The sequence below is a fragment of the Phymastichus coffea genome, unplaced genomic scaffold, assembly GCF_024137745.1.
Source record: "Phymastichus coffea isolate CEN01 unplaced genomic scaffold, Cenicafe_Pcof_1.1 PCOF00022, whole genome shotgun sequence".
Lineage (NCBI taxonomy): Eukaryota > Metazoa > Arthropoda > Insecta > Hymenoptera > Eulophidae > Phymastichus > Phymastichus coffea.
Window position 1 is genome coordinate 1,082,132 of NW_026706833.1, and position 16,065 is coordinate 1,098,196.

The window sequence follows — 16,065 nt, forward strand, 5'->3', positions numbered from 1 at the left end:
GCCAATCTAAGCCCGAGTTGGCCCATTACCGTCGATGAGGCCCCGGTATCGTAGAGTGCCCTCAACTTGTAGGCACCTATGTCCACCTGAAGCCACCATCTGGTCTCATCCTCGGGATTATACCTGCGGGGAGCTTTTTCCGTCCCTTTTTCCTCCATGGTCCGGAGGCTTTCACGGCTCCTCTTGCCTTGGGTCGCCGCTACTCGCGTCGATGTGTTCTCCCCCGCTGTTTTCTGGGTCGCTGGCGTATCCTCTGAAGCGTCAGGTGGTCTCCTGGAGCCTTTGGGTCTGACGGTCTCCTCTCCGACTCATTCAAACCCATGCTCCACCACCTGAATTCGACCTCCATACCCTTCGAGGATACAAAATGCCCGGTTACCCAGATCAGGCATCTGTTCGGTCGCTGTCGCTTGCAACGCCACCGCACTGCCAGGTCTCGTGGGGTCTGATATCCCTGGCGAGACCTTCCTGAACCCTGGGGTCGCTGACGGGCCCCTGCCACGTTCAAGCGACCCGCGACGAGAGGTCACCTTTACTGGGGACGCGGAAGGGACCTCCGTCCTCCGTTTCCCTGCCCGTTTCCCTTGTTGCAATCCGGGCAGTACCTCCTGGTGAAGCCCAGCTTGCCGCAAGACGAGCACTTGATTGGTTGGGAGAAATCTATTTTTCTCCGCTGTCCCTCTTGTCGCTGGCCAGGAGACCCAGGGGGGGTTTTATTCCTCCCCTTTTCTTTCGGCCGATCCCTCGGCCGCTAGGGAGAATTAGCCTTCCTGTCCTTAAAGTACCGGTCCATTTCGCGTCGCAGTGTCGCAATCTGCGACGACAGATCTTCAATGCGGTCTGTCGCCTGCGTTGCGGTGATTGTGGACCGGTCCTCGGGTTTCCTGGCCTGGGTTTTGACCGGTGACTCGGGTTGCAGCTGTTCCCTACCCCGAGGTTTGTTGGACATGGCCGCCGTTCGGGGTCCTGCCCGGGGCGGTGTTGCCTTTGCTGACACCCCCATGTGCTCGGGGTATAACGTGGACGTAGGCTCCAGCCTTGTCCTCGGGCGCTCATCGTCCCGCAAAGCGGTGTCGATTTCAGTCGCCCGGGCGTGGAATTCGTCCACGTTGGAAAACGCGTTCCTCCGCAGCTGCATACGGATGGCGGGCAGGAGATTTATGTATAACAAATCTAACTGTCGCTGCTCCGGTAACGGCGGGCGTAGCTGGGATAGCATGAAGAGGAGATGGCAGGCGTACTCTCGTACCAACTCTCCTTTCTCCTGGTACCGTGCTTGAGCCTCTTGCAGCAATCTTTGTTGCTGCAGCTCACTCGACCCAAACCAACGTCGAGCGCCAGCCACGAAATCGGCGTAACTCCTCCACTTAAACTTGTTAAGCTCGTACCAGGTCCTCGCAACACCTTCGAAAAGCTCTGATACCGAGCACAGGATTTCGCCGTCCGTTAGCCTGGATCCCGCGCGTAGATCCTCCAGTCTTGACCAGAAGGTGTCCACGCACTCTGAAGCCGTACCTGAGTATCGCAGCTTCCATCCTCGGACTATCCTGCCCGCATCCCGAGTCGGATAGTACCCTGACGCCGCATTGGTGTCATACCAGGCGGATCCTTCCAGGATCTCCTGCTCCTCACCCATGTCGGCGTCTCTTGGTCCTCTTCGCAGTGACTGCTCCGTCCGTAAAGACACCTGCCTTTGGGGAGCCTCTCGAGGTTCGCCAGGGGTCGGTCGCTGGGGTTCCGGGGTACTTCCTGATACCCTCGGGTCGTAGTGACACGTATACGTGGACTGGAAATCCACAGTTCTTCTGGGCCGCTCCGGTATCGTAGTTTGTCGATTGGTGGGGTCCCTGTTCCTCAACTGCTGGACCTCCACCTGCAGAGCGGTCACCTGGTCGCTCCACCGCGCGCATACCTGGTCGTGCCTCTCCAGCATCTCTAATATGCGGTTAATCCCGACTCGGTTGCGCTCGATTTCTTCCTTTCATCGCTCGGTCACGCACCGCTCCTCCTCTTCTTCTTGAGGTTGTAGCTCCGCGTTCTCGAAACGACGAGCTCTGCGCCTATCTGGCGATCCGGTGGAACCCTTGTATTCACTACTGATGCCCTCCGAGGGTCCCTTGACCTCGCCGGTGCCCCCTTCCTCTACGGGCTCTCGCTCCCCCATCTCGCTCCGACTATCCTCCTCTAGGTTGTCGAAGATCGCGAGAGTCCGCGTCAGGTTCGCATCTACTACTTCATCTCTATACAGCAGCATGAGCGGGTGGGGGACGAGATCTTCGGCATCAGCTGCTTCTAACTCCTGTCGCCTGGACTCCAGCCACCTCTCTCGGCTCCTTCGCCTGCGTTGTGTCGCCTCCCTATCCAACGCCGCTCCTTGGAAGTCCAGGACGATATATTCGCCTAACAACCAATACGCTAGCCGAACTGCCTGCATCAGCTTGGGACCGTCTGTACGCAACTCCAGTTGCGTCAGGTATCTATCCAGCTGTGTCGAAGGCAGCTCCGATGCCCACCGGGTTATCGCGTCGGCGGTATCCTCCATATCGCCTATGCTGGGGCGTAGGTGACGGTTGAGGTTAATTTACCTAGTCGACCACTACCGCCTCCTATCGCCCAAGGCGCGAGCGGAGTGTTGCAATTTATATCAGCAACTACCCTGATACGCCTTCAATTCCAAGACAACAATCCACGGGGCTCGTGGGTGTGTGCAGGTGCCGCGTATCCTAAGGAAGTAAAAACTTCCACTCGCAACTACCTGCCTATAGGTGGAAGCTAACTGTTTGCTAGCTCCACCGGATTAGTAAAACTAACCTTACACACACCCGAATTGCGTGCTCTGCAGGTATTGTCGCTCGGTAACTAACCCCTACCTAAATGTTCTGAGGTGTGGATAACCACTTGAAAGAAAACGAAAAAAAACAACAATTTGTCACCCCTTTTACTTCGTTTCGGCGACTCTGGACGTCTCTTCGACCCTTAGGGTTAGTATGCTCTCGGCTCACAAAAGCAGGTGTTATTGGGTCGGAGAGGCGTCTTTTCCCTACTGCAGAGCACGTGTCGAACGAGCCACGTGTTATTTTACCCGCTCGCACCTTAATACGCACGCGCGCAAACGTCTCTCTCTCCCGTGCGTCGCTCTCTCTTTTTGTGCAAATTGACTCCCCTTATGTGTGAGTCCTAATATTTGTTGGGCGCCATGTAACAGGCTGCCGTTTAACCTATTAAACCTATTTGTTATTTCGGTCAACGACGCCTTGTTAGCTGCGTGCCGTAAGCACGTTAACCTACCTGGTCCGGGAATGCGCCTGCGCAGAGTCTCCTCGCCAATCCGAGTTGGGTTTCCCAACTCGCCACTTGGCGGCGCTGTCGCTCCTGTTTAGCAGCGCTCCTACGGCCACTGCTGGAAACCTGGTTTGCGATTCGCTTCTACCGATATTCGCGCGATCCGTGCTACGCTACCGGCTTATTCGAATCGAATGTCAACAAACATGCATCCCGGACAAAGGAAAGACAAAGCAACGACTCGATTAAGAATAACGGTTGATCGCTTTATTCCAATAAATTGAATACACGGGGGGTTTGCCGAGAGACTTTCGCACGCTAACTCGGATGACAATACGCACTGAGGGAGAGAGAGATAGAAAATCACGATCGCCGCGAACTACCCGCTAGCACGCAATAAATAATTTTCTCGCGCACGCTGCGCGGGATCGCACGCTAACGACAATATAGGATGAGGTGCACCTACCGCGAGATTGTTGAGGATACGGTGGCCAACCGTATCCGATATACAAATCGCAGATTCGCTGCTCCCCTGCTCGCTATCCTGTTGCTTCTGTTGATGTTGTTGCTGTAGCTGCCGTGGGCGCGTACGTTTGTCCGCACGTCCGCTCTGCACTCAACTCACTTCCACAAACCCTTGCTCCCTGGATCTCACTTGGCGATAAAAAATGTTCAGTTCTTTGGCGCACAAAACGTAGAGACGATCTCACCGGACTGAGTAACACAGTCATACTGCCTACCGAACTCTCCCCTCCCGGTCATTGCCCTTACGCGCCCTCTCTCTCTCTCGAACCGATCGCGGCTATTCCGCTCAGCCGCTTGTCAACCCACGCGAGTCGAACGATTTTCGGTAATCGTTGCAATTTATAACTTTAAAAAAAAAAACATTCAAATTTAATTAGACTGAAAGCACTAGGTATAGGGTCCCTAGGGACTAGGATCCCTAGGGACTAGGAGCCCTAGAAACCTTCCTCAAAAATTATAAACAATTATTAACATTAATAATAATAATAATTAACATGGAAGGGATAGAGGCCAGGGAATCAAAGGGTTAAACCAAGGGACCCCCCACGAATATTGTTAATAATAATTGTTAACAATAATAATTATTATTAACATAAAAGGGTTAAGCCAGGGGGGGCCAAAGGGTTAAGCCCGGTGGGGTCAAAGGGTTACAGACCCCCCGCAGGTGTGCTGGAACATACATTGCTATACTACTTCGAATCTAACGCCATTGGGGTGAGTGATAAGCGCTAAAAGACTGTTGGTCTTGTCACAGTTGGACGGACCGCAAAAAATAGCTCTGATCCTATTCGGCATTAAATCTCCGTGACGCTTTCGTTGCTTATCCTCCCGCACGATGACGTCAAAATTTTCTACGGGAAGTTTCACAGTTTGTTTCTTGAAATTCATACTCACGAGACAGAGTTCGAACGATAACTGACCTCATGGCTATATATATACCTGTTTTTATAGTTTAAAACGTTAGTCGTGTGTTGGACTTGGTCGAGGGATGATCATATGCAAACGACGAAGAGCAAAGAAAGGAGGAGGATTCGTCAATAATATCATTAATAAACTTCCGTTTGAACTCCATATTCCAGGCTATCAATATTGCGGAGCAGCAACTAAGTTACAGACACGTTTAGCTCGCGGCGATCCAGGAATCAATCCTCTCGACGCAGCTTGCAAGCAACACGATATAGCGTACTCGAAAAATCGAGAAAATATCCAGGCTAGAAATGTCGCAGACAAAATTTTAGCTGAAAAAGCGATGAAAAGAGTCTTCGCTAAGGATTCTAGTTTTGATGAGAAAGCAGCTGCTTACGCTATATCTAACGCCATGAAATTAAAATCAAAGTTTGGTATGGGTCTCGCGAAGAGAAGAAAGAAAACCAAGACGAAAGGACGCAAGAAAACGAAAAAGTTAGTTAATTTGAAAAGCGTGATCAAAGCGGCCACATTCAAATGGTCCAAGGGTAAATGTGCGCGCAAAGTCATCGGTTCTGCTTTGAAAAAAGCTCGTACAACCGTTAAAAAGCTGGTGGAAAAGCAAACATCAATGTTCCACGAATTCTGCCAATATCAACTAAGATGGGTGGAGCTTTGCCCTTTCTCATACCACTTTTTGCAGGCTTGAGTGTAACTGGCGCTCTAGCTGGTGGCGTCGCGGGAATCGTAAAAGCCGTGAACGATGCAAAGTCTGCAAAACAGCAATTGGAAGAGAACAAGAGACACAACAAAACGATGGAGACCATTACTCTGGGAAAAGGCCTGTATCTCAAACCTTATAAAAAAGGCTATGGACTTTATCTCAAACCTTATCTGGGATCAGGTTTGAAAAAAAAAAGCCCTCACAAATGCCGACTTGATGAAGTATGCAAAAGTTTTGAGTATACCTAATTTTCGCGGAGTTTTCATGAGAAATAACTTACAGAGTTTTGGACCATATCATCACGAATCAGCTATAGTCAATCTTGACGGCGTCGAAGGAACAGGAACGCACTGGGTGGCTTATCGCAAAATTGGAAAAAACGTCACATATTTCGATAGCTTTGGAGATCTTAGACCACCTATTGATTTAATGATGTATCTTGGCGATATCGAGATCAAATGTAATACGAAAAGATATCAAGATTTCAATTCTCACGTATGCGGTCATCTTTGCTTAGTTTTTGTGCGAGGGTATAAAAGTAAAGGCAACGTGAAAATATCGGTAGTCATGTTCACACAGTCATGGAGAATTCGTTAACTCTGACGCTCTCGGGTAATTCTTCACTGTTGGAAGCGCACTATTTCCCACCAATCGAACTATCACAGCATAAACATTACAAGTTGGGCTTAGTCGAGTTTCTAACGTTCAACTCGATACCTAATATCGACGTACATAATAATAAATTTTACGTCGCAAATCAAATTATCGACATACCTGACGGGACCTACGAGATCGACGACATTGATAAATTTCTTCGCAAAGCTGTGTAGCCTCTCCGTGATAATAATAATAATATAATATTTAGTTTGAAACCAAACAACAACACCTTGCATTGTACAATCAAGTGTTCCGAACCTATCGATTTTCGTCCGCAGAATTCTATCGGACGATTGTTGGGTTTTTCACAACGTACATTAGAGGCAAACGTTTCTCACAACTCTGATCTTCCCGTCAGTATTCTCAGAGTGAACGCTGTGAGAGTCGAGTGTAATATAACCGCTGGAGCTTACTTGAACGGAAACAACGTTCACGATATTCACGAATTTTTTCCAGCAGTACCGCCTGGATTAAAATTATTGAAATTCCCTCTCGCGTGATTTATCTTCCAGTTACGAAAAAGTCTATAGATTATTTACGATTACGCATCGTCGATCAAGACGGAAATTTAATTAATTTTCGCGGTGAAGTCATAACCATCAGATTACACCTCAAAAGCGTATAATGGGAATTGTTTACGATTCAACGAGTGGTAGAGACTACATAAACATTGAAAAATGCAAACCCATCATCAGTCGTCGACTGAAATTGAAAACGTCAACACGACGAACTCCAGTCATCAATCGTCATCGGAAAGCGAAAGCTTTAACACGTCAAAGCATAAAGTTCTTAAAAATCTTGGGTTAAGAGTAGTTCCAGGTGGAAAATAAATTGCCTAATTTTTTCTTTTTGCTGCTGCTTTCAACGAAACAATGGAGAACATTCTCGAAATACAGTTACCTGTCGTCTTCGATGAATCTTTGGCTCATTACGAGATCCACGCTCATCAACCTTACACCAATTCATTGTTCAAAAATAGTGACGAGATTCGTATATCAATTCAACATCAAGACTTGTGCCTTTTACCATCTCGCAGCTCGTTACACATTTGTGGACGATTACGCAGCAACAATAACACTTTGTTAACGAATACTGATTTTGTTAATAATGCCATTTGTCACATGTTTGAAGAAATTAGGTATGAGCTGAATGCTATAGAAATAGATAAATGTAAGAACGTTGGTCTCACAACCGTTATGAAGAACTGGTTATCTCTCACTCCAAGTCAAACGTTGATTGCCGAAAATGCCGGATGGACCTTAAAACAAGAGGACCGTAAAATAACTAATGCGAATGGCGATTTTGACATTTTGATTCCTCTGAGCTTCATACTTGGATTCGCTGAGGACTATCGCAAAGTGCTAGTGAATATGAAACATGAATTAATTCTCGTAAGATCGAGTAGTGATTTAAATGCAGTTTATCAAACGAAGAAGACCGTGGCCAACGTTGAAGCTTACGAAGAATTCAAGATTAATGTAACACGTCTCGAATGGCTTATGCCCTATGTGACTGCATCGAATGCAAAGAAAATACATCTACTCGACTTTCTAAAAAGCGAACGAAGTATTTCAATGAGTTTTTGTAGTTGGGAACTGTACGAATATCCAGCGCTGCCTGCAAACACAAATCACGTCTGGTCAGTTAAAACGACAAATCAGTTGGAGAAACCACGCTACGTCATCTTAGCCTTCCAAATCAATCAAAAAAATGAACCAAACTCTAACGCTAGTATATTTGATCATTGTAACATCAGAAATGTAAAACTGTACCTCAACTCTCAGTGCTATTCATACGGTAATCTCAACATTGATTTCAGTAAAAACCGGTACGCAATGTTGTATGATATGTATGCCAATTTTCAAAACGTATACTACATAAAAATTATATGCCACTCGTAGTGATTGACTGTTCGAAACAAAACGAATCATTAAAGACTGCTCCAGTAGATGTGCGCTTGGAGTTCGAAACCAGAGAAAATATTCCCGAAGGAACTACAGCGTATTGTCTTATTCTACACGATCGCATCGTTCAGTATAATCCGATAAATGGAGATGTGAAGAAACTTATTTAGGAGAAGGGGGAAGGGTATTAAAGAATTGACTCTTTTCTTAAGCAGCTCAGTAGTAGCTTTCTATCGCAAAGGAGTACGTAGTGGATATGCAAGGCTTCATGATGCCTGGCAAAACTTATGCCATGAAAGAGTTAGCGATACTCCCACTTAACTACAACGAAGAACCGCTCGTACGCTTGTTCAAACCTCCCTTACCATGGCGAAGGCTAACGGAGAAATATAAGCGAGAAAATCTCTGGTTAGAACTCTATCATGGATTAACATGGAACTCTGGCGATTATAAATACGAAGAGCATAAATTCATCATCACAGATACACTCAAAGATGCCACAAAAATTTTTGTTTCCGGAGATTTGAAAACAGAGTGGTTAGAACGATATGGCCTCAAAGTTTTCGATTTGAATGATTGGGGCTATTCGCCTTTCGAAAAATTAAAATTAGTTACCGTGTGCCCTAATCACAACGGTAAATACGGAACGACATGTGCACATCGAAACGTTAAAATAATGAAAAAGTCTTATATCGATGGCTGTTGTATGAATTGGGAAGAGAGCGATGAAGTTGTTGAAGGATTTCTATAGTGATTTTGTTTTTTAAGTAAATACTTTGTAGAATAATATGTATTTTTTTAAGAACATGTAGAATAAGATATATTTTTTATCAATAAAAAAATTTTTGTTTCAATTGATACAAAAAAATATTCTTTTATTTTTTATTAAACCATCCAAAAAAAAGCGAAATTCTTCGCTGACTTTGACGATGACAGCAGCAGCAGCAGCAGTTTATCTTTTTATAATAAATTTTGTATTTTTTTATCAACAAAAAAATTTATACAACATAGAATTTAGACAAAAAAATGTTTATTTATTAGTTGAGGTGGTGTACAATGATGACATGTATGAATATGATTATTTCTTCTTTTCGTTATTGAACTGCTGATAGCCTTTTTGTTCAGGAAAATTTTTACTATTGCTCGAAAATTTGGAAATACTTTGTTTCCATGTCGATGATTCTTTGTTCTTCTTTTCGTCCGGGTCTTCCTGTGGAAGACGAGAGTACTTTACTTTAGAGTAGCGATCCATTTTATTGGAATGCTGGTTGATGAAAGATTCGATAATTCTTACACTGTGCAATTTATAGTAGCTTACAACCACGAAGTCTACAAATAAAAGAAAGTAAGCAAGTACTTGCACGTTTTTTCTTTTAAACCATCTTCGGTAGATGAGTCACGCATGAACGCACATACACGCGCGCCCGCGCGCACACATCGAACATAAAAAAATTATTATTGGTTATATACCAATTATAATAAATATTTATGTATAATATTTATGTATTAAATATGTGGGGGTAATATGTAGGGGGGGGGCGTCGCCGCCGCCGCCGACGCCCCCCCACATATCAATCGTGTGTAACTAGTATACACAATATGGTATTGCCCGTGGTAACAGTGGCTGTAGCTCTAGCGGTAGAGCATCGCCCTGCGGATCCGGAGGACGCGCGTTCGATCCCCCGATCCGTCCGTTTTTTTTCAGATAAATCTAAAAATTTTTAACACACGCGCGCACACACGCGCACACATACGCACACACACAATAAAAAAATCAGAACGCGTAACACAGAAGGCGCGCGCAGTGCATAGGAATCAAATCAATGGGAGAGGGGGAAGTGCAGAGAACGCACGCCACATCAGACCAAGCCACATCAGATCAACTCAGTAGGGGAGGGGGAGTGCGTAGAACGCACCGGTATAACTCAGTAGGAGGAGGGGGAGGTAACGCGTGCAGTGCATAGGAATCAAATCACTAGGCTAGGAGAGGGGGAAGAACGCACGCCACATCAGATCAACTCAGTAAGGGAGGGGGGAGTGCGAAGAACGCAACGGTATAACTTAGTAGGAGGAGGGTGGGGGGAGTCGACAGCGCACGGGCCGATAGGGGGAGGGGGGAGGTGAGGTGAACATGCACACGCTTCAACTCAGTGAGCTGATACCCCTCTGAGTTGAGGCCCCTCTGAGTTGAGGCCCCTCTGGTGTACCTACTAGTGGGGATGCCACTTATAAAACTGAGAGCTCACTCTTGTTCGAAATAGTTGCTCAGCTCTCACTCAAGCAACAGTCTTACCTCAACCTCTAATACATCTTCCACTAACTATTGAAACAAGTAAGATATTTAAATAATTTTAGTTTATTAATACCTTAGTAATAAATAAATAAATAATTAATTCTTTGATTTTTTATTTTACAGAATGGATTTCTTAGCAATAAATAAAATTTCCAAGACGACTTTCCTTCCTCGGAAGGCGATGTCCCAACTAACATCGAACACATTATATCAAGTTACTAAAGTTAGATCATTAACAACGAAATATGGATTTAGCGTTGTTATTACAATTGATGACGAATTTGATGTGTTCCTGCCTAAAAGGGTTAACATAGTACTCGAAAAAGATGAAGAAATGTTGAAAAACCTACATCAGACTAGTAAGAAGGAGGAATTATTTATTTACCATATTGTCGGTCCAAATTTCGAATTTAAACATAATTGTAGTTTCAACGAATAGTAATTAAATGTATTATAATACTAATGTAAATAGCTGCACTATGAATAATAAAAAAAAATATATCTAATTGAATAGTCTTTTTTCCTTTATTTAACTATCCTCTTATTTCCTTTTGTGGAGAGGTAAAAAAATAAGTTCTTAATGTAGCCCTTTCCAATGAATTTTATCTCAATGTAAAGGTGACTCATGAGCGATGATTCGAAAGGAAGTACCTCACAGGTGAGAGCGAAGGTTGGGGCTCTCACTATTCCTATAATTAACCTTAAGTTCCGATAGAGGGCAGTCATTCGAGTTCTAATATATTTATAAGAAGGATGCATAGTTTGCTTTACCATCATTCAGTGAGAAGAAATAGCTATAGCAAGACTCTTGTGATTCATCATGGCGTCTATTAGAAGAAACAAGAAGAGCATTCGCGCTTCGAAGTATGTATGGTTCTCGGATAATATTCAAATTCATCATCTTCCTATTGAAGACAATGGCTCGAGGAAAGGAGTGTGGGAGCAGCTTGCGCGAGATCGAGAACGCTTCCAACGTCGTATTATGCAACTAAGTAGTATAATATCGCCAGCACTATTTAAAAAACGTATAATAATGATGAATCATATTCTTGAACCTATACTAAAAAATCATTGTATAGTATATACACTTAACAAACTAAAAATCTAAGTGAAGGTGGAAGAAGCAGCAAGTGGAGGTGGAAGAAGTAGCAAGTGGAGGGAGGCGGTCGTGCCGGCTAGAAAAAGTGTAGGTGGGGTAAAGGTCTTAAGAGAGAGAGAAGAGCTCGGAAAACGTCATTCTGTTAGAAGAATCATTACCAGTAGTATCCACTTTCTTCTCCACTATTCTCAAGTCTTCTATAGCAAGATGGACTTAGAAATGTTAAATAAAATAGCTATGAAGCCCTTTGATCCACTACCGGAGAAAAATCATTATGAACTTGAAGAAAATCATTGTTATTTAGTAACAAACTTTAAGGAAGAAGATAACAATCGAATCATTCTCGAGTTCGATTGTGAATTCCAACTTATTTTACCAGATCGAATTTCAAGAGTCATCATGAAACATTATGATCTTTATATATTACTTTCAGATCATGTACAAAAATATTGTTTACAGATTGAATATCATAGCGCTGGTAGATTTCAATTTAATATTTAATGTAACAACAATGTATCTTTATTTCAATAAAGTATGTACAATAAATATATTATAAAATATATTGTGGAGAGGTAAATGAGCCACAGGTGTTTCTACTAAAGCAGGTTTCGACTTATTCTAATGGACTCACAAGTGATGATGCTCAAATGGAAGTACCTCACAGGTAAGAGCGAAGGTTGGGGCTCTTACCATTAAAATAAAACAAAAATTATTTGTTATGATTATGATATTTATTTGAATAAAAGTTACTTTACATAAACGTCTTTATTCTTTCATACGTATAAAGTCTTATCTATCTATGAATTGCGCGAATTGTCGAATCCCAACCATTTAACGTATACTTGATTACCACGTTTCCTCAAAACGTTTTCACCTTCTCTCCAACATTTTGAACAAATTGCTTTAAACTTCTCAAAAGACATATCTGAGTTAACATGATCATTGTAAATGTGCTTAATATTCACGCCATCTTGTGGAAACAAAACAAGTAAATTCACATTATCTCGAATGAGATGCTTCGGAATGCGAGTGTACGATTGTCAGAGATAGAAACTATCTACTTTTTTATGTCTACCCATACAGAAGAATGCTCTTACGTTATCTTGCTTCTCAGTGGCTATATCGTCAAAATTCATGATAGAATTTGGTCGTGTCTTATCTGGTGAAACAACTGTCTCATGCTCGCTGAAAGCATGATACTCTATATCATTAATAGGCTCTAATAAATCTTTCAAAAATGTATATTTAGGCTGATTAAGGGATTTTGAGTAGACATATACGTTTTCAAATCTAAGACCATTAGGATGAGTGATTAATGTTAATAAACAATTAGTTTTTCCACAATTACTAGGTCCGCAGAAAACGTCACGGATACTATTAAGCAATAGTTCACCATGTCTTTTTTCTTGTTTTTCCATCTCCACCACTCTATCGAAATTAATGACTTGAAGCTTAAGAGGTTGTTCTTTGAAATCCATGTTGTTTACTCATCAACGAGACCTCAATGAATGAGTTTGTTAGGTATAAAAAGTCTGCTTATATATCTTTTATTTCATTAACATGCTGTCTTTCGAAGAAGTATGATCACGTACTATAAAAGAAAGACTGATGGTGATCTAATGAACAAGATTATAAATAACTTGCCTATTGAAGCTCACTTACCTGGATATCAGTATTGTGGTCCTGGTACAAAATTGAACAAACGATTGGCACGTGGAGATCCTGGTAAAAATCCACTAGACGTTGCTTGTAAAGAACAGGATATTGCTTATGCGCAAAATCTGAAGGATATTGCGACAAGAAATAAAGCTGACGAAATTCTAGCTAACAAAGCTTAGGAAAGAGTGCGAGCTAAAGATAGCAGTTTTGGTGAGAAAGCAGCTGCCTTTACTATAGCCAACATTATGAAAGTTAAAAGTAGGTTTGGTATGGGTGTTGCAATGAAGAAAGGTAGTAAGAGACGAGGTAGAGGATTTAAAAAACACCAAGCACAAAAGAAATGTAGAAAAATCCAAAAGCCGTCAGTTAACATTATCCGTACTCGAAACATATTATTTTCCACCGATCAAATTGATACCAAACAAAAAATACGTTCTTGGTCCAGTTGATCTATTAACATTTAATTCAATACCAAACATTGACGTTGGTTATAATAAGTTTTACATTGAAGGTCAAGAAGCTATCACTTTACCAACTGGTATCTACGAAATAGAAGATATTGAAAGCTTTCTCCAAGAAGCATTAGCATCTAAAGGTATATCATTTAGACTGAAATCAAATAATAATACTTTACGTAGTGTCATTCAGTGCAGTCAAAAAATACATTTTGAACCAGAAGATTCTATTGGATCAATTTTAGGCTTCACTAGACGTGCGCTCGTTGAAAACGAAACACATAGTTCTGACTTACCCGTCACTATTCTCAAAGTCAACACTTTACGTGTAGAGTGTAATATTACTACAGGCACTTACATAAACGATCGCAAAGTACATACTATACATGAATTTTTCCCAGCAGTCCCACCTGGATATAAGATTATAGAAGTTCCCTCTCAAGTCATTTACCTTCCAGTCGCTGTGAGGAGCATTGATCATTTTCAAATTCGTATAGTTTATCAAGACGGAAACCTAGTTAACTTTCGAGGAGAAGTCATCACAGTGCGAGTACATATAAAGACCATATCTTAGTAATGGGTATCATTTACAATATAAAGTCCGGTCGAGGCTATATTAAGAGACAAAAATGTCAATCAACAATCAGTCAACAGCGAGCTATCAGACCGCTCACACCTCAGAACTGTCAATTCCTGAAAAGCTTGAGACTGAAAGTCGTCGAAAATCGTGGAAGACAATATTTAGCATATTAGTGTGCTGTATAAAACAACAACAACAATATGGAGGGAATTCTAGACATTCATCAGATGTCGCTTTCGATGAGTCTATAGCTCATTATGAAGTTCATACGCATCAGCCTTATTCATTATTATATTTCAATAATAGTGATGAAATCCATATAGCAATTCAACATCAAGATTTATGTCTGCTTCCATCACGCAGTATGATTCATATTTGTGGTCGATTGACCAAGCTGGACGGTACTACGCCAGTGGAGAACACTTTATTAGTCAACAACGCTGTCTGTTATTTGTTCGCGGAAATACGATATGAAATAAATGCTATCGAAATTGATAAAGTGAAAAATGTAGGCTTAACGAGCCTCATGAAAAATTGGCTTTCACTCAATCCATGTCAAAGCTCTATCGCTGAAAATGCCGGATGGAATGGTGATAACAATGAAGTTTTAATATGTAACGCTCAAGGTTTTTTTGATGTGTCTATCCCTCTCAGTATGTTTCTGGGCTTTGCTGAAGATTATCGGAAAATTGTCTTCAATGTCAAGCATGAACTTATTCTCACAAGATCAAAAGATGATTTGAATGTTATTTTAAGTATTCCAGTAAGGAATCCTGATGCTTCAGAAAAATCAAAAATTACTTTAACTAAGGTTGAATGGTTGATGCCATATGTGATGGTTGCAGACAAAGAAAAAATCAAATTACTCAATTAGATTGGACAAGATCATGCAATTACGATGAGTTATCGTACTTGGGAATTGTATGAGTATCTAAAATTACCTCGTACATCAAAGCATGTTTGGAGTGTTAAGACTTCCAAACAATTGGAAAAGCCTCGCTTTGTTATTTTAGCTTTTCAAACTAAACGTAAATGTTCAGCAAGTGTTAATTCTAGTAATTTTGATCATTGTAATATTAGTAATGTGAAGCTATTCCTCAATTCACTGTTACGTCCCGAGACGTAAATATTTCTTCATTTTGATTTCATCAGCAATCGATTGAAAACGAAATAATATATAAACGACGAATGGCATTTTGACGAAATACAAACTCAGCGAAATTAAAAGATGAGTAGTCCGAAAATTTGGGGCGCCCGACATTTTGAATTTCTGATTACTCAACACATTAATACGGGCCGAAAAGTCAATGTCCAAACAGAGACTCGATTTTTCGGCAGTTGATTCGCGACGCCCGACTACTCAGTAGCATTAAAATTTGTTAAAGTTCTTACGATCTAATTCGCGACGCGCGACGGCCGAATAACGTACATTTTATCTATTGTTATTTTTGAGAAATTATTTCTGTTCTTGAATAAATAAATAATTCCTTAAATCGAGTGTTCGTGCATCATTACCGACCGACCTCACATATGCTTCATCGAGATAGAGCTAAGCAGCCAATTTAACGAGAAATAATAACCCAGGTAAGTTCCTGTCACTATAATTATTATTAATAAAAGAATGATCATACATACTCTAAAACTACACGTCACGGCTACGTAGTCGCGATATAACATCACAATGCTATCCGTATGGAAATCTCAATTTAAATATCAATCAAAATCAGTTTGCTGTTCTCTACGATATGTATACTAATTTTCAAAACTCTTACTATGGTAAAGAAAACGAGCCGTTACTCAATAAAAAGGATTTCATTAATAAAGTGCCGTTAGCAGTTATAGACTGCTCCAAACAAAATGAAACATTAAAAAGCGCTCCAGTCGATGTTCGCCTAGAATTTGAAACTCGGACCGATTTTCCTGAAGATACTGCAGCCTACTGCTTAATATTACACGATCGTATTGTACAATATAATCCAAT